Below are 15254 nucleotides of genomic sequence, written 5' to 3'. Positions count from 1 at the left end.
GTTTAAACTTGCTCTGATCAGGCTGAAATTACTTTTGTCCACTTTCTGCCCAGTGTGATCATCTGATCTGAAGGCAAGGGAGTCCTCAAAGAGTGTTAGTTCGCGACAATCAAGTTCTTGTTGTCTGCGAACAATTTTTTACAAAAGGCTTTCAAGGCAGCACTCAAATAGAGTTTTGCTAAGTCACTAGGACAACTAAATTTTAAAAAAGAGATGGAAATTGCCAATAGACACCTGGTCAAAGACAGCTTATGCTGTTGGATATCCATACCTCTGTCCCTCCTGACTACTCCACTGACTGCTTTGAATGGTTGCTGCCTGGATGGCTACAGCAATTTCACATGCAGAAACCTGATTTGAAAAACTGGATCACAGCAGATCCAAGCATATTTTCCCCCATATTAAAGCAATTTGGTTTCAAAAGTTACACTGTTTGTGTAATTATATAAAAGACGTCAGGTATAATTTTTTCAGTGTGACTTACCCCACAGGATTGTTATGAAGATAGAGTTTGGGGAGGAAAGCTATTGTGCCACACTGAGCACATTGGAGAAAAAGAGGCATCTTTGCTGTCCTTCCACAAGCAGCCAAAGACCTTTTTCTTCAGGCAGGCTTTTCCTTAATGACTGATGGTCTGAGAAGGATTTCTAAATGGATTGTTGTGCTCTGTTGTTTTAAACATGTTTTAATATTGATTCTTTAAAACCACTTTTAGTATAATACTTAATTCTTTTAAAAATATTCATATATTTACTGTTTTTAGATTTAATATTGTTATTTTTAATTATGTAAGCTGCCTTGGTCCCTTTTAGGGAAAAAGTTACGTAAAAATATTTTAAATAAGAATATATAAATAAATAATGCAACAGATAAATAGTAAACAAAATTTTCTGTGGGGAGATAGTCTCCACCCTTGGACTTTTAATTGTGGAGTCCCTCAGGGGGGGATCAACCTCCCTGTTGCTGTTTAATATCTATATGAGGCCGCTGGGGGAGGTCATTTTGAGGTTTGGAATGGTGTGTTATCAATATGCTGATGACACACAGTTCTATCTCTCCTTCCATCCTTCTGCAGTAGATGCCATCTTGTCCCTTGAGCACTGTCTGGCTGTGTTACTGGAGTGGATGAAGGCAAACAGATTGAGGCTGAAGCAGGCAAAGTGGAGGTCCTTCAGGTGAGTGCTCTGGCTGTCTGTGGATTGTGTGCCTCCCTTTCCTTTGGGGGTGATACTCTCTCTGCAAAGGATTAAATCTGTTGTTTGGGTGTCTTTCTGGACCCAGTGATGTCTATGGACACTCAAATAACGTCTGTGATCTAGTATGTCTATTTTCATCTCAGGCAGATAGCTCAGCTGCGTCCCTACCTTGACACTAGGCCCCTCACCATGCTGGTCCACACACTGGTAATCTCAAGATTAGACTATTGCAACACTCTACATGGGGTTGCCCATGAGGCTGTCATGAAAACTTCAACAGGTCCAGAACATGGTGGCCAGGTTGAGTGGAGTGAATAAATATGATAATATTGCCCTAGTTCTGGCCACTTTACACTGGTTATTTACGTATTTATTTAATTTATATCCCGCCTATCTGGTCGGGTCAGGACCACTCTAGGCGGCTAACAACATTAGTGATACAATAAAAGTGATATGTAAAACAATTATTAAATAAAAAACATTACACAAAGTGAACAATAAGAGAGGGAGAAAAAGGCGTCAGGGGGGCGTCAGGGATTATCTGATGGGAAGGCCTGCCGAAACAGCCATGTTTTTAATTGATTCTTAAAGATACCCAGCGAGGGGGCCACGCGAATCTCAGGAGGTAAGTTGTTCCAGAGGCGAGGTTATCTGCCCATTTCCATGCCAGCTTCAAGGTGATGGTTCTAACCTATAAAGCCCCAAACAATTTGGGACCTCAGTACCTGGCAGAACACCTGCTTCCAACAGGATCTGCCCATCCTATAAGAGCATGTCAAGCAGGCCAGCTGAGAATGCTTAACCCCAAGAGAGACCCAGAGGGAGAGGATGAGAAACTGGGCCTTCTCAGTGCTTGCTCCTTGGCTGTGGAATGACCCCCCACTACTCACTTGGCCCCTTTACTGGCTATTTATTTATTTATTTATTTATTTTCAATGCCGCCCAATCTACCCAGAGGTCTCTGGGAGGCTCACAACAATTATTTAGGCAGGCAAAATGTTATACCTGTGAATCCAGCTTAGCCCAGTTAGCCTTCTTGATCAAGTCTGGCATTTTAAATGTTCTAAATGTTTTTTTTTTGCAAGTGTGTTTTTATGCTTTGACTGCACTATTCATTTAAATTTTATTATTTTTATTTTCTGTTTGTCAAATTCCCAGATGGGCAGTATAAAAATCAATCAATCAATCAATCAATCAATCAATCAATCAATCAATCAATCAATCAATCAATCAATCAATCAATCAATCAATCAATCAATCAATCAATCAAATCCAATGTGGAAAAACACACACCAGTTATAAAAGTGACTAACCTTTAAAACAGCAGTGGGATTCTCTAAACTTGTCTCTCCTGAAGTGGTATTTTAGATTCCAGATATCTTAGGTTCAACTCATATCAGTCCAATCTGGCATATCAAAGGGGTGCGAAATCCAGGAGTTCTAATTCAAAACATAAACAGTGCATTAGGTTTGGGGAACCCTGCTTAAAACTTTACCCTCTTAGTTACCCTGCTCATATCAACTGAGTGTCATTTGTACCTTATCAATGCCATTCCATTTTTTTTACTAAGCTATTTTCTAGTCATTTTTGTCAATTAATTTCATACATAAATTATAGATTGTACAACTAAATTTTTCCTTTAGATTTCATCACATCCCCTTTCTTCTCAGCCTACTGATCTTTTTTCTGCCTTTTATAATTGTACATATCCTTCTAATCTCATTTTCCTTTTCATCCTAAATTTTCCTGTGGCGGAGCTTACAAGCCTTACTAATGCTTTATACACTAACTCAGGGGTCTAATATTTTCATGGTAATGACAAAGGTGCAGTTGATAATTAATTTTTTAAATAAAGAAATAGCCCACACTATTTTCTTCAACCATTTTCATTTAACATATACATACACTTACAGTATTATCCCTTCTAAAATGAATTCTGACCCTGTGTATAACTATAATGACTCCTGCCTTGGGAAAGGTAACAATCAAAATGTCTTTCTGCAATTTATTTTATACAATGGCTCTCCTGCACACATGAATAAACAATGTAAACGATTTTGATTTTCTTAACTACCTTATGTGTTGAATCCAGAATAGTAATCAGAGCAGATCTATGGGGTCTAATGGCATGGAATATGGATCATAATGTCCACCCTGTGCTTTGGAGTACAGAAAACTAAATCAATCAATCATGTGACAAATACACAAGCAGTGGGAATGTGAGGGGGAGGGAAGGAACCCACATTGGTTTACCCTACCTTGAGAAATAAAAGAATAGCTTTAGGTGTGATATAGTGGTAAGAATCAATAATTATATACCTTGCTGCCTAATAAATATACTATAACAAAATATATATATATAAAGAGAGAGAATGAGAGAGACAAAGAGAACTTCACGTCCACCAATATATATATATGGCACTGATCCCTGACAATGTAGATTCCACATGTACAACTTTTCTTTCTTCTCTATAAGAATGAAATCAAAGGACCAGGTAATTTTGATATTGTGCCTCAACTGACATTCCTGCAAGTGAGTTCCTAGTATAGCTTCTTACCTTTCCTTCTTCAGTCATGATGTAACCTTCATTCAAGAGCTGTCTAGTCCACTAGAACCAGGCTGTTAGATGCAGTTACTGCCCATGTAAAGTCCTGGAATGCTTTTGTAGGCTTTTCAGGTGAGCGAAGCCAATAGTGAGTCTCAGAGGTAAAGTCACTGTGGAGACTAGGAATATTTCAGCACACAGGAACATTTCGAATTATATACCTGATAGCTCACAACATGAGCCAGCAGGACACAGATGCATAATTCAGAGTTCTAGCCCCAACAATTGGTTTCTGGTTATAGCAGAAAGATATCTCCATGAAATCAGAAGTTGTAGCTCATCTGGCTTCTTTATGAGTGGTTCCTGTGCATTCTGCTTATTTGGCACTGTTTACAATTTCTGACCACTAGCTTTACATCCCTTTCCATGAATTCCAGGTCAAGCCATGGGTGCCTGGCTGACATACATTAATTACTGTACTTCTGGACATAGGACAACAGCTGCTGCTCCTTCATCTGCATAGTTCAGTTCTGGCTTGACTCCATCCATCTCTAGGTCATATCAAAGTGTAATAGACATGGAAACCTGATACGTACTTCTTATTTATGTAGAAAATCTTTGGATGCTATCAGAAATTCTTAAGAATTACCTTAGATATATGACTGGGAGCCTCTGTGTTTGAAGTACATGCTTCATCAGAGAGTTCTAAAGCAATATTTGAAATTTCAAACATTTGGAGGATGGGTTGAGGTGAAATGTTTATGTCTTTGATCACTTGGAGGGAAAAATCCACTCTGATAGTTAAATAATCTTTAACTGCATTGCTTTACAATTAATGTTTGGGTATATGTCTGCAAGAACCTAAGTGGCATCAGTCACAGTTTTATAAAGAACATACTTTACAGGGATGTTAGACAGACTGGAGCACCTGTACATATTTCAGTGAACATCATAATGTCTGAAAGACAGCTTCACAGAACATACCGTGCATATTTGTCTGGCTACCTGTGGTTCCCTGCCTCATGTCAATAGTCAAGGATTTTCTCATCATGTTCTGTGGATAAATGTTTTCTAGGGTGCCCATGGTAGCCAGTGGCAAATAAGTGTTCTTTGATTCTGAGGACACTTATCTTTTGAAAACTGCATGGGAAAGTTGTTTAGCTGTTATTTTAAAAATATGAAGAATTGTGGATCTTTTAGGTTACATCTACATCAATGAAGAGTCAGTACCTTTCTTTTCAACACAAAATACCTCTGAATTATTCCACCACTCTCTCTGTTCCTGGTGTAACTGTTCCACAGTATAACAGAGATTCTGTGAAGGGAATTCAACCAATATGAAATGAGCTCCTGCAATGAAATGAATTGTTATGAAGTGATTCTGTTCAAAACTCCCACTACTCCAGTCCCCTAGCCCCGCTATTTTGAGTGTAGTTTTGAATATTTGTATCCAACCCCAGCAACCTTAAAATATTTGAATTCTCCAGTGATGTCTTGTCTTCTGAGGATAAGTTTTGAATAGTGAGCATTGTACCCACTAGGGATAGGTTTGTGTTTAAATGAAAGGAGAAAAGCATAAAAGATACTCTTCTGTTCATTTTTGTGTTCTTTCTGTGCTTCCTGGGAGTGACAGTTCTTCAGAAGGCAGCTATATAGAGACTACCATTCCCAGGAAGCACTATGGCAGCTTTCTTTTTTGTACATTACTTCAAAAAAGGCAAGGTTGGAGCTAAGCCATGCAACCCTTGGAGATAGGTGTTTGCAGGTGTGAGTCTTCGGTCTAGAACTCCCAAAATTCGAACTGCAGAATTCCTAGATAATTCTGGGAGTTGGAATGATAAAAAAAGATGGCACATCTCTAGCTGCTTTTTCATGTGGAATATCATGAAATCATGTACTACAAGAGTGAAAGGACTCTTCACAGTCTGGAAAATAGGCCATGGAGATGGAGCATAAACAGATCCTTCTTTCCAAGTCTGACTACACATTCTGGATTTATTAACCTGTGAAAAAACTTAGTTGCTCTTGATTCATATAGAGGTCTAGTATGTAGGACTGTATCATATATGATTTGGGAAGCTATGTTGTGGTATTCCTTTTAGTTTCTTCCACCATCCACATCTGGCATGTGTTTTGAGATTCAAGACATATGTATTTATAGAGTCTACCTCTGTAACCTCTTCATGGATTGCTGCCTTGTTGTGGCGAAGGGGCTTGAGTAACCCAGAGAAGTTGTGGGCTATGCCGTGCAGGGACACCCAAGACGGAGAGGTCATAGTGGAGAGTTCCGACTAAACGCAATCCACCTGGAGTAGGAATTGGTAAGCCACTCCAGTATCTTTGCCAAGAAAACCCCATGAACAGAAACAAAAGGCTAAAAGATATGAGGCCAGAAGATGGGCCCCTCAGGTCGGAAGGCATCCAGCATATTACTGAGGAAGAGCAGAGGACAAGTACAAGTAGCTCCAGAGCTAATGAAGTGGTTGGGCCAAAGCTGAAAGGACACTCAGCTGCGGACGTGCCTGGAAGTGAAAGGAAAGTCCGATGCTGCAAAGAAAAATATTGCATAGGAACCCGAAATGTAAGATCTATGAACCTTGGTAAGCTGGATGTGGTCAAATAGAAGATGGTAAGAATAAACATTACATCCTGGGCGTCAGTGAACTAAAATGGACAGGGATGGGTGAATTCAATTCTGATGATTATCATATCTACTATCATGGGCAAGAGGTCCGTAGAAGGAATGGAGTAGCCCTCATAGTCAACAAAAGAGTGGGAAAAGCTGTAATGAGATATAATCTCAAAAATGAAAGAATGATTTCAATACGAATCCAAGGCAGAACTTTCAACATCACAATAATCCAAGTTTACTGTATAGAGCTTCTCCATCTTTGGCTGCAGAGAAACCAATGCCTCCTCCACCAATACTGAGGAGACTGAAATTGACCAATTTTATGAAGATTTACAACACCTTCTAGAACTGACACCAACGAAAGATGTTCTTGTCATTATAGGGGACTGGAATGCTAAAGTAGGAAGTCAAGAGATAAAAGGAATAACAGGAAAGTTTGGCCTTGGAGTTCAAAACGAAGCAGGGTAAAGGCTAATAGAGTATTGTCAAGAAAACAAGCTGGTCATCACAAACACTCTTTTCCAACAACACAAGAGGTGACTCTACACATGGAAATCACCAGATGGGCAATACTGAAATCAGATTGATTATATTCTCTGCAGCCAAAGATGGAGAAGCTCTATACAGTCAGCAAAAGCAGGACCTGGACCTGATTGTGACTCTGATCATCAGCTTCTCATAGCAAAATTCAAACTTAAACTGAAGACAGTAGGAAAAACCACTGGGCTAGTTAGATATAATTTAAACCAAATCCCTTATGAATACACAGTGGAAGTGAAGAACAGAATTAAGGAGCTAGATTTGGTGAACAGAGTGCCTGAAGAACTTTGAATAGAGGCATTGAACAGGAGGCAGCAACAAAAACCATCCCAAAGCAAAGGAAATGCAAGAAAGCAAAGTGGCTGTCCAACAAGGCCTTACAAATAGAAGAGAAGAGAAGGGAAACAAAATGCAAGGGAGATAGGGAAAGTTACAGAAAATTGAATGCAGACTTCCAAAGAATAGCAAGGAGGGACAAGTGGGCCTTCTTAAATGAACAATGCATAGAAATAGAGGAAAATAATAGAAAAGGACAAACCAGAGATCTGTTCAGGAGAACTGGAGATATTAGAGGAACATTTTGTGCAAAGATGGACATGATAAAGGACAAAAATGGTAGGGGCCTCACAGAAGCAGAAGACACCAAGAAGAGGTGGCAAGAGTACAAGGAGGAATTATACCAGAAAGATCTGGATGTCCCAGATAATCAAGATAGTGTGGTTGCTGACCTTGAGCCAGACATCCTGGAGAGTGAAGTCAAATGGGCCTTAGAAAGCTTGGCTAACAAAAAGGCCGGTGGAGGTGATGGCATTCCAGTTGAACTATTTAAAATCTTAAAAGATGATGGTGTTAAGGTGCTACATTCAATATGCTAGGAAGTTTGGAAAACTCAACAGTGGCCAGAGGACTGGAAAAGATCAGTCTACATCCCAATCCCAAAGAAGGGCAGTGCCAAAGAATGCTCCAAGAACCATACAATTGCACTCATTTCACACGTTAGCAAGGTTATGCTCAGAATCCTCCAAGGTAGGCTTCAGCAGTATGTGGACCAAGAACTCCCAGAAGTCCAAGCTGGATTTCGAAGGGACAGAGGAACTAGAGACCAAATTGCTAACATGCGCTGGATTATGGAGAAAGCCAGAGAGTTCCAGAAAAACATCTACTTCTGTTTTATTGACTATGCAAAAGCTTTTGACTGTGTGGACCACAGCAAACTATGGCAAGTCCTTAAAGAAATGGGAGTGCCTGACCACCTTATCTATCTCCTGAGAAACCTATACATGGGACAGGAAGCAACAGTTAGAACTGGATATGGAAACACTGATTGATTCAAAATTGGGAGAGAAGTACGACAAGGCTGTATATTGTCCCCCAGCTTATTTAATTTATATGCAGAATACATCATGCAAAAGGCTGGACTGGAAGAATCCCAAACTGGAATTAAGATTGCCGGAAGAAATATCAACAACCTCAGATATGCAGATAATACCACTCCGATGGCAGAAAGTGAGGAGGAATTAAAGAACCTCATAATAAGGGTGAAAGCGGAGAGTGCAAAAAACGGTCTGAAACTCAACATCAAAAAACCTAAGATCATAGCCACTGGTCCCATCACCTCCTGGCAAATCGAAGAGGAAGATATGGAGGCAGTGACAGATTTTACTTTCTTGGGTTCCATGATCATTGCATATGGTGACAGCAGCCACAAAAATAAAGATGCCTGCTTCTTGGTAGGAAAGCGATGACAAACCTTGACAGCATCTTGAAAAGCAGAGACATCACCTTGCCGACAAAGGCCTGCATAGTCAAAGCTATGGTTTTTCCAGTAGCAATGTATGGAAGCGAGAGCTGGACCATAAAGAAAGCTGACTGCTGAAGGATTGATGCTTTTCAATTGTGGTGCTGGAGGAGACTCTTGAGAGTCCCCTGGACTGCAAGGAGAACAAACCTATCAGTTCTAAAGGAAATCAACCCTGAGTGCTCACTGGAAGGACAGATCCTGAAGCTGAGGCTCCAGTACTTTGGCCATCTCGTGAGAAGAGGACTCCCTGGAAAAGACCCTGATGTTAGGAAAGTGTGAAGGAAAGAGAAGGGGACGACAGAGGATGAGATGGTTGGACAGTGTCACCAAAGCTACCAACTTGAATTTGACCCAACTTCGGGAGGCAGTGGAAGACAGGAGGGCCTGGTGTGCTCTGGTCCATGGGGTCACGAAGATCTGTCCTTCTAGTGAGCACTCAGGCTTGATTTGCTCTCTTGTAGCTGGCATCAAGAGTGAATTGTAGAAGCGTAAGGCAGAAGTTACCTACTGGTAGAGGAATGAGAATGGCAAATCGATCTCTCTACCGCGAAAGGCACAGCCCCGTTTGGCCGAATCTCAGCGCGCAGAAGGCAGAGAACGGCTTCTTCCTTGCTCTTGCTCGGCTTCCCGTCATTGAGGTGCAGCGCGGCTTGCAGGAAGGCAACGAAAGGGCTGGCTGGGGCTGAATTGTGGAGCAACCGGGTGGATCGTCGCCCCTTCTCCCCCGCCTATCCCCGCAACTGCGCGTCCTAAGCCTTGTCTCACCTTCCCATTGTCTTCCCGCCGCTTGCCTCTTTCTACTCTACCGCTTTTGGGGGCAATGGGTGGATTTTAACGTGGCCGCTCGAAAAGGTAGGACTGAGGGCTGGCCAAGGATCGCACGACTGTTTCCTTGCCAATGTGAGTCGGCCTTCCCTCCAGTTCCTGACGGAGCTGAGGTTCTCCCAGTATCGAGATGAGAATGGACTGGACCGGCCTCGATTCGGATGCTCCTTAGACCCCCCCCCCCATCCTTCCCTTTCTTGCTCATCACGTTGTTCGCCGTTCTCCACTGTCGCCAGTAGGAGGCGCTGAGAGGCTGGCCTAAACCCGAGTTTCTGCCCTCCGGCTACATGACGTTGGCAGCTGCCTCAGCCAGTGGCTCAGCAGTTGGCGAGCGGGGAGGTGGGGGAGCCAAGCATTGGAGGCATTACGCCTCGGCCCCCACTTTTAATGTGAACACATGCACACGTACAAGCACTCCTCCCGCTCAGATTCATTGCGTGGAAGGGCGTGAATGCCTGTGGAAAATCAGCTCACCCCCATCCCCACCCCCACCCTTGGGTAACAAAGTAGTGCTTTTCCTTGTGCCCTCCCCCCAAACTATCCTCTACGATTGGCTCCCGAAGAGCCCTTCTTGCTCCAGTTTGAGACGTGGCTGCTTTATTGTCCCTCCCTCTCTTTCTCGACGTGATCTTCACCTTCCTTTCCTTCGCCACCACCTCCAAGGAAAGCTGTGGGTTTGGGATTTATTTATTTCTCATTTATTTATTTATTACCACACAATGAATACGGATGCCTTCGAACTTACATTGAGCAAGTATGTTCTCCCACTCTCGTGGCTTTGTCAAAGGAGGTTCTGCGGGAGTAGAAGAACTTGAGAGTGCCTGAGGTGAATTGTTAGTCTGCAGTAGAGGGGGGGGGGAACACAAAACCCAAACGAACAAAACCACATCCCCCCCCCACACGACCCCAGAAGCTCGCCCGTTGCCAGAAGAGGGTCTTGTTGGTGAGGAATGGGGTCTTCGGTATGGCACAACCGCTTTGAAAGCCCCTTGCTTGCGTGCTCGGACTCCGATGCTCAATCAACAGCCAGCTCGGGTCTAGAGCCACCTTCTCCGCACCCAGCCACGTCTATCTAACAGGTAACGGCTCAGAAAGGAGCGCTGCGGCCGGGTGTGTATGTGTTTGGGGGTGGGGAGGACCTGTCATTTCTCCCATGGACCCGTTGCAGGTGAGGAGAGTAATAACCGATCGGCTGACGCGTGTGCACGCCGAGGGTGAGTGTGCGCGTCTCCTCCTCACCCCCCGCAGCTCCCCGTCCAGAGAAGCAAAAAATGTAGCTGGGTTGACGGGTCGAGCCCCCTCCCCACCGATCCACTTCATTCATTCATTCCCCGAGGGGGGGCGGTGGGATGAGGAGGGGGAGAAGCGGGTGGGGAAGAGGCCGCCGACATGTCAGCAGCAATGCAGATGGGGTTGGGAACGGCAGTCGCTCACCAGTGAACTGCTCCTTGCGAGTGGTGGGCTGGGTTTCGTGCGCACGCGCTCGTGTGTACGTGTATGTGTGTGTGCGCGCGTGTGCGTGTGTCTCGGTCCTGTTACGGGGTTCCTAGTCTCGGTGATTTCTAGCTCGCCCGTTTCTTCCGGTTCGCCTCCTTGCTGGTCCCAGCTATGGCACAGCCAGAGTATCTTTGAAATATTCACAGAACCGTGCCAGCTGTTTGCCATTCCTCTGGTGGGGGCCGATGTTGGGAAATGCGTTTTCCTTGCCATTCTTCGAAACGTGCTAGTGTCTCGATCGGGGAGCTACTCGGTCTCTGTCATCACACCCCTCTCAGACCGATCCTTTCCCCCTTTTTCCCTTCAGGAGGGGACGCTTGGGGAATAATCATGCTTCTCAGAGGACTAGAACCGACAGCCGCGACATCCCGACCCAGCCTCTTCTGCTAAGGACTCCCAGGAATATCTTTCTGTTATCTGCAGCATTAGAACCACCGCGGGTTTTTGTTTTAAAGCAAAGGAGGAAATGGAATGATCGCTCTGGATCCTGCACGTTACGACCCTCCTTTCCACACGGTCTGATTCATCTTCGAAGCCCATCTCTCCGCATCTCGCTTGCTCTCTTCTTTTTCATTTGAACCACTTCAGGATACGAAATTACCAAAGCCGAGGCTCCACTCAAGAAAAAGATTTTTGATTTTTTTGCATCACCCCCTCCCCATTTGCTTCCCAAACCTCGTTCATCTTATGTGGATATGCAAGCAAGAAGAGGAGACTGGATACTCCCAACATGCTCACTCCCTTAATCTGTCCGCCTAGAGGTTCTGCTTCTACAAATCAAGGTAGAAAGATATACACTTTCCCTTTCTTTTTCTTTTTGCAAAGGGGGGAGGGGAAAGAAAGGTTGTGGTTTGTATTGTAGAAAAGTCACCACTCGTTTTTAGTAGCTAATTGGTAATAATGGCACGAGCCATCCACCCAGTAGCTCATAAGAGCCAGCCATGCTGTTTGGAAAGCAGGTACAATTTTAAGATGGGGGAACCCTTCAGACATGTTGATTTCTTTCCTTTCCGGCTCATCAGATGAGATGGAGCGAAGAGAGGCAAGAAATTGCCCCCCTCCCCGCGCATAATACGGTGGAGATGGATGTGGGCGATTCAAAAGGGAGGTGGGGGTGGGGCAAGAGGCAGGTGTTCAAGGGAGGACCGTAACGGACCCAGTTATTTTTACCCCTGCCCGGCCAAATCCCCTTTGCTGAGGGGTCTTGGCTAGCAGCAGCCTCCCGGGGCTCTTGCTTCGGATTTCACCCTCGCGACTTGAGGATTGGCCCCAGCCTACAAGTAATATGGTAGTGGTCTGTGAAGATGGTGCATTCTAAGGGAAGCATACCAGGCCCTGGAGCTCTGGGGAGGCCTAATGCAGCGTTTGCCATACGGACTAGGAGCTCTGGCGAGCAGTGGCCAGCCAGTCCCAAGAGAAGGGACGGGAGCAGAGGAGTCTGCTATGTGTGGCTAGCGACTGGCTGCGTGCAGGTGCAGGGCTATTTTGAGTCCATGCACGTCAGAAGGCACACTATAAACCCGTTACATGCTTTATTTCGAAGCCCCCCCCTCACCCTGCATCTGGTTTTCTTTCCCCCTTTTTTGGCTGGCGCTGGTGCTTTTCAGCTACGATGCCTACCCTGCTTGCATGAGCCATGCAGTCTCTTCCTCCTCCCCCATTTTTTCTCTCTCTCTCCTTCCCTCCCTCCCTCCCCCGCCCCGCTCTCTCTCTCTCTCACACACACACATACACACACATACCGGCTCGTGCGCGCGCGCGCATTCCTAAGCAAACTGCTACTCCCTGGATGCAAAATGGCTATCGTGCTGCTCGGCTGTGCCTACGCGACACATACCGATAAATGCAGGGTGGAAATTTGACGTGCTTGTCTGTCTGTAAGATGGTGGCAAGACAAAAGAGAACGAGTTCTCTTGCGAGTGGGTGTGGGTGGTTCTGTGCTTCTGAAGCCTTATGAAAAATGGAAGGCATCGCGTTTATTTTTAGTCATAATCAATCCGATTGGCAACCGTTTCCCACAGTTAGATTGTCAGTACAGACCCTCTCGTGTGTGTGTGCGCGCGCGTGTGTGCGCGTGTGTCCCCACTCCCCACTCCCCGCGACATCCGTATTCCGATATGATGTTGGATCTGCTCCGGGTGGGTTTTTCTATGGCCGCTCGCAGGGTAGGACTGAACTTCCAGGCAACCACTGGATCCTCGATCAGATGGTCGTCCACAGTATCCAAGGAGATTTCCTCTGATTTGGCCCTCTTGCGCTCTCCCACGTTTCTCCAAGCAGGAGCGTGCCTTCCTCTCTCCCCAAATCGGGAGGGAAAACGCTGTGGGGCCACAGGAAGGGCAACGCCTGGCAGGGCACCGGCGGCCAAGACAGTGTGGCTCCCTCCCTCCCTACCACACCCCCTTAGGCTTTGGGTGCCGCCTTTTCCGAAACAGAGGGATCATGGAGGAGCAAACGGGAGGAGGTAGTGGGGCTGTCTCGGTTCTCTCGGCAGTCGAGATGCCATGCCGGCTGAAAATCCTCGGTCTCCCCGATCCAGCCTGCAGGGGCCCTCCGGCTAGCTAGTGCCAACCAAGAGAAGGGAGCGCACCGAATCCGAGCGCCCTGGTGTTCTCTCTCTCTCTCTCACACACACACACTCTCTCTCTTTCTCTCTCTCCCCCCCACCTCCACGCGCGCTTCCACTTCCACCTCTTCCTCCTCCTCCAGTTTTCACCGCGATTATAAGAAGCCGACGACGGCCCTTGCTGGCGAGGGAGGGGCAGGTGCGAGATAGGATCCCCCCACCTCCAGCCACGTTCGCCTGGCGCTTCCATAAATAGCCAGGATCTCGGTGACATCTGCCCGCGTCCCGCTCTCCGCCAGTGGGGGATCTAAAGTTTACCTGCGGGTTCGCGAGTGTCGCGGCTGCGAAGGGGCGGGGCAGCCTGCCAGGGCGAAGAGGGCGTGGCCCGCCGGCCCGCCGCTTTCCGAAGGTCTGGGAATTGCTCGCCGCTTGCCCGGCTCGGCTCCGGAGGCCCGGTGCGCTGCGTGCCCGGAGTTGCGTCGCGTTGGTTGCGCTACTGGCGTCGCTCCTCGGCTGCCTCGGGACCCTGGCTCTGGGCACGGGGGGGCGAGATTGGCCTCGCCTTCCGCCCCTTGGACTTTCCCCTTGGAAAACGGGGCAGGGCTGGGCGTGGAACGGGGTGGAGAAGAGGGAGAGATAGGATTTCGTTCAGACCCCTCTCCGCGTTGTCGGGCGGCTCACTCCAGCCGGCGCGATTGCCTTTGAAATCCGTGGACCGCGCTATGCAGGGCTTTCAGGCGGAAGGGTAGTTTGCTCTGGGCCCGTAGGGTGGTAGGCGCCACGCTGAATGGATGCCAGCCTTTGGCGGCCGGGTAGAAAAGCCTGGCGGAGCTGGATCGCGCTGCGGAGAGCCTGGCCTCTGGGCTTCCTTTCTCACTGAGGCCGGGTCGGCAGAGCCGTGGATGCCAGCGCGCCCAGTTTTAGCAGCGCGCTTGCCTTCCTCTCGGAGAACTTTCCTTGCGGCAGCTGGGTGTTCTCCCGTTCCTCGGTGAATAACTATTAAGTCGAGTTTTGCCTTTCACATTTTAAATGCAGAGACATTTTCACGAGAGTAAAGACCACTTTTTGAGCCTCTGACCCATGATTTGTTCCAGGGATGAACACTGTTTATGTGGTTTAAGATGTGAAAAAAGAAATTGGATGTGTGTCCTCGCAAATACAGATTTAATATGCATTTCAGATTATTTAAACATACATTGATCTAAAGTTCAAAACAACTATACAGTGGCTAGAATGTGCATTTGATTTATTTAGAGGACACCTGTATTTAGATGTACAGTACTTAGAGGACACCTGTAATCTAATCCTATATGAACTTTCTTTCTCATAGATATACATCTATGGGATTATATTGTTACTAGATTCTTCCCATGCCCACAATGGTTGGAATGGACATTTTCTTTTAAATGAGGCCCTTCTTGCTTTGTATCCCACATCAGTGGTTTTTGCATTCTCAAATAGCTAGAAGAAAGTTTTGATGCGTTATATCAATTAACATCCTTTAACTGCTCCTCTCCTGCTTTGTGTTAGCAACTTTTATAAGTAATGCATTGGAAGAAATTGGACTGAAAAATCTCCTGGAACTCTATTTGTGACAACATCATCCATCTGTGACTTCTTCAGATTTAAAGCAGTCATTTGAACGGGGTA

The 15254-nt window shown here is 45.9% G+C and overlaps 1 protein-coding gene and 1 long non-coding RNA gene across 6 annotated transcripts in view; one reads left to right on the top strand and one right to left on the bottom strand.

Annotated features, from left to right (window-relative positions):
* Positions 1-9962, bottom strand: part of LOC140707337 (uncharacterized) — a 47467-nt gene extending 37505 nt beyond the window's left edge. For 2 of the 3 annotated variants that reach the window (XR_013536669.1, XR_013536670.1), the window contains exon 1: positions 2510-3264. This is a non-coding gene — a long non-coding RNA (uncharacterized LOC140707337). Of the gene's footprint in view, positions 1-2509; positions 3265-3755 lie in introns of those variants that run through there. The other variant, XR_012087300.2, reaches the window with a different exon arrangement.
* The window catches only part of GRIN2B (glutamate ionotropic receptor NMDA type subunit 2B), a 572475-nt gene continuing 567182 nt past the window's right edge, over positions 9962-15254 (top strand). For 2 of the 3 annotated variants that reach the window (XM_073000191.2, XM_078376095.1), the window contains exon 1: positions 10971-11820. The gene's annotated coding sequence lies outside the window, so the exon portion shown is untranslated. Of the gene's footprint in view, positions 10621-10970; positions 11821-15254 lie in introns of those variants that run through there. The other variant, XM_078376094.1, reaches the window with a different exon arrangement.

The sequence above is a fragment of the Pogona vitticeps genome, chromosome 5 (genome assembly GCF_051106095.1).
Source record: "Pogona vitticeps strain Pit_001003342236 chromosome 5, PviZW2.1, whole genome shotgun sequence".
Taxonomy (NCBI): domain Eukaryota; kingdom Metazoa; phylum Chordata; class Lepidosauria; order Squamata; family Agamidae; genus Pogona; species Pogona vitticeps.
The sequence above is the reverse complement of the archived record's forward strand: the minus strand, read 5'-3'. Positions and strand labels throughout refer to the sequence as shown.